The following is a 14,796-nucleotide window of genomic DNA, read 5'->3' as shown; positions in this document are numbered from 1 at the left end:
ACAAGGTGCAATGGATGGAACTGAAAATGGAGCATAAAAATTATCTGCACGATTCTGTCCCAAACTTGATTCATAGAGTTTTTAGGTAGCATCAACATTTGGAAAAATGCACAATGGTTTCATAAGCAACTAGACCAAGAACACCAAGAAATAATGCCTATACTATTTTCCTAGAATGTATAGAAAGATAATTTAAGTCTTAGACATACATCTTGCACCACTTAAGCTTTGATGGAATACTTGATAAATTTACTTCTGGCCTCCGCAACCAAAGGAAAAAATAGAAAAATAATTGATCACAATAATAAATCAAATCCAAAGGAAATGAATCCAAGCTCACCTTCAAATACATCCTTTATACTTGCGACTTGGGAATTCCATTTATTGTTGTAAATGGCCCATCTAAAACCTTGGACATCTTTTCCTGACAATTATTAAACAGATTTATATGCCTTAAAAAAACACTGAGCAATAAAAAATGAATTCTTAAGTGGGCCGTTATTCTGGAAAAAAAAATCATCTCTTCGAATTCCATGTAAAGCATGCCAAACCATTACATGAACCTTGATCATTGGAACTACTACAACATATAATGGGTTGGGTTAGCAGAAGCAACAAACCATGCATGCATTCCTTCGAATCATGCCAAGTTCAAAAGTGAGAATAACTAAATACAGAAACACAATTTATTCACATTCAAGAAAATGACAATAAATTGACATTCATCCTATGTACGTCAAATAATTTCAAATGCATAGTTAATATAAATCATTAAAAGGACGTAAAACCTAGTGATCTTATGTATTTTTTATTACTAATAGACAGAACTCCAACCAAGAGCTTAGGCATCATTATCAACGTAAAAACATCCAACATAAAGAAACCAAAAAGAACACATTGCATGATAAGGAAATTCTCACCTCCTAGTTATTTACCAGTGATCCCTAAGTTAGAATGGGTTAATGTAAGAACACATTGCATGATAAGGAAATTCTCACCTCTTAGTGATTCACCAGTGATCCCTAATTTAGAATGGGTTAATGTCCTCCCTTGCAGAAAGGTAGTCCATCAACTTTATCAAGTCCGATATCTACACGCGATATAATATAAATGGTGAACAATCTAAACATGAAAGACAATGCATAAAAATATTTGAAACTCAAAGAACTCATAGTACATAGAAATAATTATGGAGATCATTAAAAAAATACAACTTTCTACTCTTTGCTCATGGTACAAGCGGCTCTTTGTTGACATTTAATAACCTGCCATTGGACAAAATATGAAGATACTTCTAGCATAATGCCTTAGCCCAGGCCCAGCCTGGGTTGGAAAGGAGACAGAGCATACACACAATGTGGACAATAAGGGCTTTTGGATTACCCACTTCTATTGTATCTGATCGAGACACCCGATTTGTGGGGAAGTTTTGGTCAAGTCTGTGGGAACTAATGGACACCAAGTTAAATAAAAGCACCGCTTTTCATCCACAAACAGATGGCCAAACAGAAGTAGTTAATAGGACAGTGATCCAATTACTGAGAGGATATTGCAGAAAACATCCTAAACTTTGGGATGAGCACTTGTGCTATATGCATCATGCTTACAATAGAGCCAAACACTCTTCTACACAGAGATCTCCTTTTGAGACCTGTTTTGGTCTCATACCAAGGTCTCCTTTGGATTTTGTCTTTGGTAAAGATACCATGGTTGAAGGACACAACGATGTAGACAAGGCAACTAGGTTCATTGAACAGATCCAGGAGATCCACCAGGCAGTACAAGAACAACTGGAAAAGAGCGAGGCCAAGTACAAGGCTAGGCATGATAAGCATCAGATGGAGCATAGTTTTCAAGTTGGAGACCAAGTCTAGCTGTATATCATCAAGGACAGGATCCAAGGTGAAGGTAAGAAGCTAAAACCTATCAGGTATGGACCCTTCAGGATACTTGAGAAGATTGGTGAAAATGATTTTTGCCTTGATCTACCAGCTTACATGCACATCTACTCAGTCGTGAACACAGATTGCTTGAGGTTGTTTGAACCCTCAATGATTGAGGACCCTGAAGAGCATAGTCAATTACCTTCTGTTGACGACCTGCTACCTGAATATCTTAATGAGTTGCAGGAAGACACAGTGCTGGATAGGAAGGTAAGGACGACACGCAGTGGATAAGTGCAATACCTCAGGATTGGGCTTAAAGGTTCGAAGCCAAGCAGTGCGAAGTGGATTGAGATTGGACAAGTGAGACAACAGTTTCCTCACTTAGTTGATGCTTGAAGAAAACCAAATTTTGGTGGTCCAAAAGCTTTTTCAGTAGGGAGGCTGTGATCCGAATCGGATCCACAAAAGATTGTCAAGAACCTTGACTGTATCGGGTTGAGCAAATCCTTGAAAGAATTCCAAAACAACAATAAAAAACGCCTTGAACTAGTGGCAATGACCACCAACGTGGAACGACGAGGACCTCGGTCAAAGCGCGCTGACCGAGGCCCATGGAGACTGCGCAGGAGGTCAAAATAGCCCCTGGGAGCCACAAATCGGGAAAAGAAGGCGGTTTTTGATGCGCGATTAGCGCTTATCGCGCATCACTAGGCAAAAAGGGATAAAGTGGAAAAGCCTTAAGCACTCAGTCACGTTGGGAACCGAAGGACTGTGGGCGGAAAAAGGAAAAGGCGGTAAAGGACAAAGGCAGGACCTGCGCTCTGAAACTAGCGGTTTCCCCGGGACGCCCTTGAACGGTAAGATGTTTTGGAGAGGAGCGGAGCGATCCCACTCAGTGATCGACACGTGGCAGTGGAGGTGAGAGAAAAACCGCCGTGATCTCGTGCTATAGGTTGAGCAAGTCAACCGCGCTTGACGTGCGTATGACGTTGGATCTGGAGGAGCCCAGATCAGACGGCTGAGATTGTTCCCGATAGAAAGAAGTCGAATCGACAAGGAATTAAACTGCGATTTAGGGGGATTTGGAATCCGTTGACCGCTACGATGGAGAAAGGACGCATACACGGCGTAATGGAAGAGACGAGCCGACGAAGCATGCTAGCACTAGTTAGATGGAGACACGTGGCCACTTCTCGAGCGTTCATGCTGATGCCGAACAGGGAACTCCAAGTACAGCTGCAAAAGGCAAATCGACGCAGGCGGGAGAGGAACTGAACAGGCATAGGGATCGAATGGTTAAAGCCATGGACAGAGACAGTCGAACACAGAAAGGGGAGAACAGAGAAGAGTTCGAGCGACCAGAAAGACAGTGAACAGTGAACCCCGAGAGGAGGATTGAACACAGGGAGTAGTAAAGCCAAGCAGAGGAGACAGAGGGCCGAGCTGACCACATGCAACATCGAGCACCAGAGTGCTTGAAGATTCAAGCCTTCCCATAGAGGAATCTGTCCAGATTGAGCATCACAGTTGGCTCTTTCCACTGTAGACCAAGGGTCACAGAGCTAGTAGGAAGAACAAGAGTCTACATACTCTGAGTGGCTTGGGGAATCCAAGAACCACCCTGCCAAGCAAAACCTGCTTCAGGAGAACTCATATTGAGTCCCTGTAATTCTAATTCTCTACTTAAAGACACAATAAAACAAGGCCACCACTGAGATCTGGACCGGAGACGTAGCCCTCGAGGATAGGGTGAACTCCTTATTAAAAATTATTGTGTCTTTGTGTTGCTTACTGTATTTCTCTATTGTCTCTCCATTTATTTTCTGTGTATTGGCAATCTGACTGATCCATTGCTTAAATAACACAGAACACACACCAACACATGAGTCTGTAATACCTTTTGTTTAATAAATCTTTAACTGAGGTCACTCATAGGGTGATTATTAGATCAGTATGTAATTCTAGTATATATTGCTTACATTTCAGTTAATTTATATTTAATCATGCAAACAATAAATAAAGAATCCGAGATCTAAACATAATTAATATTCACAGTAAAAATTTCAATATTTTATCATATATATTATGATGAATTGTTCCAATGAAATAACCATGACAATTTACTGATCATCTCCACATCTTGCCTGAACGGCTAGTGTCTTCTTTACTACCACATGTTACGACAACCAGTTTAACATATTATGTGATTGTATGTTACTTTATCTTTGATGTTATTTTCTTAATGTCCATGGTTAGGATTTTATCACCATTATTCCATCTTCAAAATGCAACATCCTCAAAGCAAGACAATCCATTAACCATTAATTAGCAGTTAGGCTCAACAATTATCTTGAATTCATTTCATATTTGAACTGATCATTCATATCAACTAGAATTGCTTTTTCAGATTATGCCATGATTGTTCGGCTATTACTTTAAATAATAGTATTAAAATATTCTATTATGAGGACAAGTATAAAAGAAAATCAGTACCTAAAATAATTATTAAAATTTATTTTCCCACACATTACAACTATCTATTGCTCATATCTATATTCCCTCGCGCTTGTAGCACTAAATAAGGTTCCAAATTCCTTTCTCCTACCTTAATTAACTATATAAAACTTGTAATATTAAAAATGTAATAATAAACCTTTATATTCATTTAAATTTATGCATATTCATGAAGTTATATAATTTCAATTTACTTTTGTTTTTTAACGGTTATACATATTTATCATAACCAAACTATCGTCATCATAACTTAGTCCACAACAGTAAAATTACTATTTATACAAAAATATAAATCACAATAAAGATAAATGTAAAAGTATTTCCCAAAAATTTCATATGAAAATATTAACTTCTTACATATCAATTTGTTACATGTCCTTCTTTTTTGAACTTGTTATAGAATATTTGAATTCAATTTAATCATTCTTCCAAATTGTGGAATGTAAAATTCTCTAACTTTAAAATGTTGTTTTTAAACCATTGCACTAAATTATATCTTTAACAAATATCATATAAATACATTACAAATTAAATAAAAATCGAAATAAAATAAATCTCATACAAAAATATTAATAGTTATAAGTAATTTTTTTTCCTCTTTTAATTTTGTTTCAATATTTTATTTAATCACTAGATATGTAGGAGTTAGATGTTAGATGTTAGAGATAAATATTATATAAATCCAAATTTTTTATATAGTGAGTTTGTTTTTATCAATAAAATTACGTACTTTTTTTAGATAAACCATGTGGAACATGTACATATGCATTGCATCCAAACATCTTGAGATGTGAAAGAGAGGGTTTCTTACCAATCCATACTTCATGTGGAGTCTTATCCTCCAACGCTAATGAAGGTGACATGTTAAACAAGTAACATGTGGTATCCACTTCCTCTACCCAGAACTCCTACTCTAATCCAATGCCACTAAGAATGCTTCTTTCATTTTCCATCAACATCCTATTCATCCTTTCTTTAACTCCATTTTACTAAGTCATGTATGGAGTAATATTCTACCATGATATACCACACTTCTTCCAAAAGACTTTGAATTCCTTCTTGCAGAAATCTCCACTATTATCTGTCATCATGATCTAGGGAACCAGTAAAATGCTCAAAATTCAAACTGTAAAAAGTGCTCGAAACTGGTGCCAAAGCGAAGATCTCATTGCTGTGAATCCAACACAACTTGTTTCGCTCAAAACCGATATCATATGCTCCTGATATCGCGTTCAGATCGATTTGTCAAAAATCTAATATATTTGTAATATGGGTTGCAGGTAAACCTAGTCAATAGTCTCTATGATAACTAAGCACGTGACTGGGTAGTTGATTGTGTCTTTGTGGGCTAATGGTTTTTCAACATGGGTATCAATTTGGTTGGTCAAAATTTATTGGTTTTTGATTGGTTGTGGGGTCGTTGATGTCGTCCAATGATGGAGGGCCACGTGAGCCAATGGTTGGCTTCCATGTGGCCTTCGAACTATGGAGCAAGATTTTGTATGGGGTCGAAGCACCCCACAAGAACTGAACTCAAGACCTACCACCTAGTAGCAACAAGCCATACCACCACGCTATTCATTTGTTTCTTTCCCATAGTGTTCATGGGTTATATTTAAAGTGGTATCACAAATGTAATGGGGGAAGGGGCCAGGGCTAAGCCCTAGTCCATGGCCACACCCCACACCACAACACCATGGGGGAGAGGGCCTAGGACTAGGGCTTAGCCCCAACCCATAGTCCTGACACCCACATCATGAAACCACACATGAACCATAACACAAAACCACAGGCAAAGAGCGAAGGGGGCCAGCCCCGTGCCACATTCGGCCAATACGACCACTAACGCAGAGTAGAATGGGGCTTAGCCCTAGGTGCTTGTAGCAGGGCCAACCTTGGGTCATATAACATCGTTACATGACCAACCATGGTCAACCATGCTAATTTAGTTAGTTAATTAGAAGAAATTGTTACATTTATTAACTAATTAAATTAGCCATACTTTTAATAATCCTTTATTAATTTTTATTATTTTATATACTATTAATATTATAAGTTTTTATTTATCTATATAACTAAATACATTAAATTAATTTTAATTAGAAGAAATTGTTACATTAATTAACTAAGTAAATTATTCATACTTTTAATAATCCTTTATTGATTTTTATTATTTCATATATTATTAATATTATAAGTTTTTATTTATCTATATAATTGAATACAATAGCTTACTTTTATTCAATTATTATAATAAATATAACATGACTAACTTATAAATTAATGAACTAAGTTCTCCTTATCCCGATCCCTTGGTCCAGTCCAGTCAAGTATAGTCGTTGGATGATTTGCTCTCTCTATTTAGCATGCAACCTTGATTTGGTTCTTCAACTTGTCCTGACGATGAACCACACTTGTTGGTTGGAGACGTGTTGACGAATGAATTATAATGTGATTTCTGCCGAAAACTCTTCTCAAAATATATATATGGATCACAGAAGGCTAAATTCAACAAGATAATGGCTATCAAACTCTAGTCATAAATCATAAAAAACTTCAAAGTATAAAAAAATATTGGTTTAACTGTCAAAAACTTTAAAAGTATCTAATAATATCCATTCACCACTCAAACAATTTTAAAAGATAGATTTATAAGAGACTATTTTTTTTATTTTTTTATTTGAGGATAGGTTTTTTTAATAGTTTTCCTTGGTACTCATGTTTTTTTTGTTATAATTAAAATTGCTTCTCGAAAAGATCTTTTGAAAGCCACTACTTACTTAAAAAAAATGTTATTGAATATATTGAAAATATGTAGATAGACTAAATTTGACTATTCAAAAGAGTACCTACTACAACACATCATAACCACACCTACCTTATCTCAAACCACATCAACCTTATCTCAACTTTGGGACATTTATTGGTTTAGTGAAATGGTCAAGAAAATTGATGTTTCCACATTTGTTGGGCATTTCTTCCATGGAAAATTCGGTTTAGTCAAATGGTAAAAATGTTGATGTTACCATATTCGTTGGCCATTTCTTTCCTGCCAAATTTGGTTGATAAAATTGGTAAAATTATTAAAGTAATGTGAGAAAAGGTGGAATCATAAAAACCAAGATTGTGAACAATAACCTTTCTTTATGACATCCTATTCCAAAACCCTTGAAGTAGCTTAGCTTCTAACACATTCAAGAATTATGCTCCATTCTGAACATTTAGATACACTTTTATACTAAGATGATCACCTACTCTTTGAGATAAATCATAAAAAGTGAAATTTTAATTACCCTCAAATACATCAATCATGCATTCCAATATGTAACCAACATTTCAAACGAAAAATCAATGAGTAGTAATTAAATTGAAAAAAATGAAGCTTTACAAATATCCAATGGTAATAAAAAGAAAACTCTACACTTTCACTACAGTGAGTCGCTTCGTGGAGGTGCAAAGGTTGGCTCATTCTCATGCTAAATTCAAGGAATTTAATTTTGTTTTAAAAGGGGTAGGAGGCAACTCCATTGTGTTCCACATAGAACTTTTGAATTTGAAAACGAAACGTTGGTGGATGACCATATCTTATGTTGTTGAATGACCATTTGTCATGGATGTCCTTTATTTCAATCAACTATCCGACTGACAGAGTCTTAATCAGTGGTACAGTGGATAGCGTCGTGCATGCTACCGTCGCCTCGTTCTCGTACCATGCGAAAGTTACCAGCAGCGTTTCCGGCCGTGAATTTTTTCAACCACAAACAATTTCCAACATCCGTCTATGTAAACAGAGGCAGAGAGGTGGGCCCGAGCGGGCCATCTAAGCGGATGCCAAGAACTTGCAATTGAGATAAGGGTTTCCATTTTAAATATGGGAGGAGTGAGAAATACAACCCCTTTATTATGAAAGAAGATTTTAACGACTTCAGATGTTTAAAAATTAAAGTGAGAGCTTTGATTGTTAACACGATATCTTTGAATACAAAGCTTGTAAATTTTTGAAAAATACATTTGGATTCAAATTGTATAGAGTTTCTACAAACAATTGAACACTCTACGCAATTTACATTTTAAAACATCTTCTTAACATTTTTAATTGTTAAAATCTATATTATTTTCTACAAATCTACATATTTTTTTGAATGGTTAATAAATAATTTAAAAGTAAAATAGCATAATTATAATTTTAAATAACAATGAATATATGAAATATTCTTGCCCACAAGGCTTTGGATTGACGGTGAATGGGTGCGTTGTTAAGGCACTCCTTGCGATAGGTCACCGGTTCAAATCCCCCGTGGGTACTTAGGTTAGTCTTAACTAGAAAAAAAAATATATGAAATATTCTTAATTTTCTATAGACATAAAGATAGCAGTTTTTCCAGGCCTAGGCATAACTCTATTTGATATGGAAATTTTCATATATAATATAAATGATTTATTAAGAATATGTAAATATTTTAAATTGATTTTTGATTAGTTTAAATTTAAATTTTATTTTATTTTAGAAAAAAGGAAGTGTGAAGGTAAGAAAAAACATAATTACATATTTATGTGATAGTTTTGAATTTTTCAGCTATAAATTTATGTATAAAGATGAGAAAATATACTTTTCAAATAAAACAATTAGTTAATTTAATGGAATATCTAAGGGTACAAGAAATGACAACTTATTAAAGTCTAAAATTTCATGGATGAACCAGAGTGAATTATATTGAACCATAGTTGACCATGGAGGCTTATAATCCATGGTCAATGTTAACCATAGTGAAACCATGGTTAGCCATCAAAATCCACCATCGTAATGGTAACCATGGTTAACTATAGACAAATCATAGTCAAATCATTCTTAACTATAAACCAACCATAGATAACTTGTATTCAAACCATGATCAACTAATGTCAATCATATTCAACTATGGTTGAACATAGGCAAACCATCGACGAATGATGGCCAATCATAGTCAAACAATATTCAACCATAGTCAAAGCATGGTCATAGTCAATCATGATCAACCATACTCAAAATATAGTTAGTGATATTTAAACATGGTGAATTCGGACCAACACATATCAATCCATTGGATTTATTAATCTAAGGGTTCACATTCGTAGGGTACAATATTATTCATATGGTTGTCTAATATTAATCCTAGGTTTTAACATAAATCCATGTGATTTATAATCATGGGCAACTATGATTCAATGTCACATTGTGACAAATATATTGTCCCAATATGAAAATTAACCATGGCCAACCGTGCTTCAATGCCACATTGTGACAAAGATTGTCTCAGTATGAAAATCAACCATGGTCAACCATGGTCCAACATCGTATTCTCACAAATATTTTCTTCATATGAAAATCAGTCGTGGTCAACCATGGTCCAATGTCACATTGTGACAAAGATTGTATCAATATAAAATCAACCATGGTAAACCATGGTGAAACATGTTTATTTTAGGATTTATAATATTTATCTTAGGGTTTATATACCTTGGGTTTATAATATTAATCCCTTGGGTTTAATATTATTCCCTTGGGTTTTTGATATTAATGCATCGGGTTTATTATTCCCTTGGACTTATATTATAAATATGTAGGGTTTATTAATATAAGGTTTCATATTCCTAGGGTTTATAATATGAATCCCTTGGGTTTATTGATTTCATGGGTTTATAATATCTTTTTTTTGTAAGCTGTGGTATTACCTTTCTTATCTATTTATAAAATCAAGTTGTTCCATATACAACAGTTTGGTGGCCTCAACTTGCCCATATGGGAAAGCAAGTCTGATGGCCACCTCAGTCTATTATAGGCCATCCAATAACAAAATTTAATCAGTCTTTCAATCCAAGCTAAGTAAACAACACATCTAAAAACACTAATCATATTCCAAACTAACATAAAACACCTGAAGAGAAAATGTTATCCACAAAATGAATCAAACTAGAAACTGGAAGAAACTAATCCTTTCAGTCATCTTTGTCAGATTCCACATTTGCTGGTGCTACCGCCGAGTCACCTGGTGCTGGGGATAGCTTCATCAACCGTTGTTGGATTTCATCCAGCTTGCTGTCTTGCATAATCATGATGATTTGCAGGTTTTTCATATCCTTTTTGTTATTTGGCATAACTTGGGTTATTTCTGCCATTTGACCCACCACCTGCTCTAGAGCCCTGGCTAGTAAGCACTTCAAAACCCAATAAATGTGCAGGGCTTGCTTGTAGAGCCTCATCCTCCCTCTGGTGTGCCTTGGGTCGGGGATAATATCCCCCCATTCCTCCATCTCAGGATCAGAATCCTCTTCCATGACGTTGTCTTCCATCTCTTGTATTAGCTGACGAATGTTAGCATCCATGCCTTCTTGGTATGCGCGTGGGGCTTCTTGCACAACCGTCCTCATGGATTTCCTACCACGCCTCTAACTTGCTGGTGTCGAGGTCGTCGGGTCATTTCTACCACACTGGCTCTAATGCCCCCTGCCTCCATGGCCCCTGCCTCTACCCAAGCGAGTCATCTTTCCCTTTACTGCCTCCTGTTTGCAATTATAAACAACAAAAGTTAGCTTTCCAGGAATTACACTCGTCCCATAAGCTAGCATGTCCCTATCGCTGGTGTTGTAGGGAAAAGTATCCGACTCGGATGACCCTATCCCACTCTAAGGGTGATAGTACCTCAGCAACAACTGTAAAGAAAACTACTTAAGGTTTACTTCTTTACGAAAGCAAGAGAGAATGAGGAAATGCACTAACCGTTGCCTTGCGCTTAATGTCGAATCCAAACTCTTCTCTTTGGCTGCTTGCTCCCAGCTCCTTGCTCTTTTGTTGGCCCAGCTACAATGAGATCCTGCAAAATAACAAAGAAGGAAACTACAAGAAGCATGCAATCATAACTGATTCAAGGATTAGCATAAATCAAATATACAATTATCACAATATATCATTGAAACAAGTGCATATAGAAGAACCTCAATAGCTTTTATTAATGAAGAAGTAAAGTTCTGAGAGAGTTACAACCATTGAAGGCCCCAATCCAGCAACACCTCCCAGCAGAAAGAATTTCTCCTCTTCACCTCCTTCATGCAATCACCCAATAGCTCTATAGTGAAACCAACAGCATATCATTACTTTGCACAAAATTCCAGCCTCCTGAGCTCATAGGAGAGAGCTCAATATATAGATGAATTGAGAAAGGATGAGTCAGCTTGCAACTGATGTGTAGCTGCCTTGTGTCCTCTCTCTCTTCAGTTGATCTTCAGTTCTTGAGTCCACTTGGAGAACCTTGCTTCCACTTGGAGAAACACAGCCTCTGACTCATCACAAGGCGAAATCCCTGATCCAAGTGTCATTTTTGGAAGATTCCAAAGCAATGACTCAGTGTGCCACTTGTCCCATCTCGCTCAGTGCAGGTGGCCTTTGTTCCACTTGCTTTGCAACGCAGGTACACCATGGAGGAGTTGAGTTTCAGCGCAGAAGCCTAGTGGAGCACCTGCTTTGATTTCAGGATTACTTGTTTTTGAGTGTTTTCAGGTGGAGAACTGATCTGAGAGCTGTTGGTTTGCTGACCTTGTTCCTCTAGGGGTAGGAACATCATGTTTAGGGACTTTGGATCCCTTGGATTATTGACAATTCATGCCTGATGCTGCAAGGCACAAAATTGTCTATAACAGATGCCCCCTAAAGTATGAGGTCGTTTATCGGGTGAAATGCTTTATTAGGAGGATCCGAAGTTCATTCAATCTGCTGAGAAGTGTCCTGTAATAAGATACAATACAATACATAATTTTTCATTCTTTTTCATGATCTAGCTGAGGTGGGCATTCCCATGCTCAGCTTTATAAATACATTTTGGTACATAGAACAGACGATCGTCTGATGATAGACTGATAATTCTCTGCTGAAATTATCATCCTTTGAGAAGGATGATCATCTGCTGCAATGATGTACATATCAAATGTCTTTATATCCTGAATATATATCGCAGCCTGGATGGATGAAACTAGATCCGGGGTCTTCAATCTCTTCCGATCTTCACTCGATGTACAAGTCAATCCATGTGAGAATTTCTTGAAGTCGAACATGGAAAGACATCGCTTGATTACCGGTCAATGATGTAAACCGTTAACAAGCGCGAGAGGAATCGCCGATAAGGATGATGACCCTCAAGGTACGACAGTACAATTCACATGGTGGGAATAAAGGACTTGGCGTCGAACACCATGCAAAATCTTCTGGTCGAAGGTCATTGATGTATACCTGTCGCCGGAAGTGAGAAACTTGCCATTGAGGCATGCAAGCTTCAAAGTACTGAAGGGGGTGTTCCTAGATCAACTCCTTGGATAATGAGCTGATGTCGACAAGGAGCGATCCGTCAAAGGAGGGCCTTAATGAATCCCACATCAGTGACACGGAACGGAGCTAGTGATTGTGATGAGGTGAAAACAAACTGTGATGTATGATTCAGGGTGGCGGTCATGAAATGGATGAAGGACAATGTATGGCAGTGGATGGGACTCGGTTGACTCTTTGCAGAACAACATCTCTTGAACATATAACGACACTGATGTGATGGATTGGTAGCATTACCCCAAATGTGGATGGTGTGGCGAGGACCATGGTGATGAGACCGGTGAATGAAACAACCCAACCCGATGTGATACGGAGGACAAAGTGTCATGTTCAAGAGTGACTTGCTACCATTAAAGCTGTGAGGTTCTCCCAATTTTTCCCCAGTCATTGCTGACCAGTACCTCTTTATTTTTATCAAGCTTGAGGAGGATAACATATGCTTGTTCTATAACCTGCCCTTCGGGCAAGCCCATCGCTATGTTTTAACGAGCCTAGCGATAGGGAAACTCGTTCTCGTCTAAAGACAAGTTTGTCGCTATTTAATGAATTTAACGAGTCTAACGACAAGGATAACTCGGTCCTTTTCATTTTTAGAGAGTCTGAAAAGGTACATAAAGTCAACTCCAAAATTCCTTTTTCGTCATCTAATCCCTTAAGTCCGAAAAAGTATAAAACAATACAGAAGGGATGAATTTTCGATTGCTTTAACGAGCCGAACAAAACAAGCGCTCGATCTTTTTGTGCAATAATCCCTCAGGTCCAAAAAGATTAAAATCTAGAGGAGGGATAGCTCTTCCAGTCGTTTAACGAGCTGGAAGGCCAAAACTCGGCAAACTTTTCATATTTTACGAGTCAGTGAAAAGAGCTCAAAGAAGACTCGTCTTTTGAGGAACGAGTGATGAACAGGGCAGCAGCAGATTCCAGGTACAGGTTGGAATATTCCAATCACGGCAGTGTCACAAGGATGGCTAAGCGAAATCACTCTTCGCAGCTGTTCCTCAAAATGGGTAAACAAGCATATGGAGATGAACGATTGGCCAAATGAACGGATGGAGGTGAGACTGCAAGAACACGACCAAGGGCTTTAATATGGCTGTCAAAGGTTACATTTACCAAGGTTATTTACCGGTTCATTTTTTCTGAGTGAGCTTGAACTCTAGGGGAAGATTGCTCACAACTTATGTTTATTTTTTAACGAGCATGAACTATGTGCTAAAACTGCTCGGATCTTGCGTTTATTTTTTAAACGAGCATGAACATTGCTAAAACTGCTCGAATATACCAGTCTTAATACAAGGAACGCCTCAGGTGAGGTAGTCATATTTAAGGAGCTATACCTCACTAGTTACTCCGATTTGGCAAGTTTTAACTTTTGCCCCACATCCTTTCTTTATGCAAGCTGGAAACGGCTAATCCTACGAGTTTAACGGGTTAGACCTACAGGTTTAAAGGGAGGACCTAAAAATTTAAAAAAAATAAATAGTCGTCCCGTGCTTGCACTCCAAAAGGTTCGCATGCCCCCAGGTATAAAGTATAATTTCAAGGCTACCCCTCCTCTGTCCCACCTCTGTTTTTCTACTTGTCGTCTTGCTATATTTTTAACGATACTTGTCTTTTCGTTATTTTTCGGTGCCGACGGTACTTGTCTTCCCATCAGTTCACTTTTTGATTTTTGCAAGATCGCAACAGATAAAACATTGGCGTTACGGAGGGAGGTTTGCCTCTTACTTATTATCCGAAAAATGGTTTTGTTCGCTGCCGCAAACTAAACTCTCTTTTCGGCGATGTCTATCATTAGGTTGCTAAGGATGGTGACTACTTGTTGCAGCAATTTCATCTCTTTCTTTGGAGGCTGCCCCTACTTATCCTTCAAAACATATGTTTTAATGGGTGAGGCTTGCCTTCAAAGATGGTGGCTACTTGCCGCCACAAATGGATCTCCTCCCTCAGGAGAGCCTACTTTTTAGACAAAGGGAGCGAGAAGCTGATTATCTCACTCACATAACTTTGACAAAAGAACTTTATCCTAGAACAACCCTCTCT

This window comes from Pinus tabuliformis, chromosome 2_2 (assembly GCF_031772625.1).
Source record: "Pinus tabuliformis cultivar Carrire ecotype Pingquan chromosome 2_2, CPIR1, whole genome shotgun sequence".
NCBI lineage: Eukaryota > Viridiplantae > Streptophyta > Pinopsida > Pinales > Pinaceae > Pinus > Pinus tabuliformis.
This window is presented reverse-complemented; position numbering follows the sequence as displayed.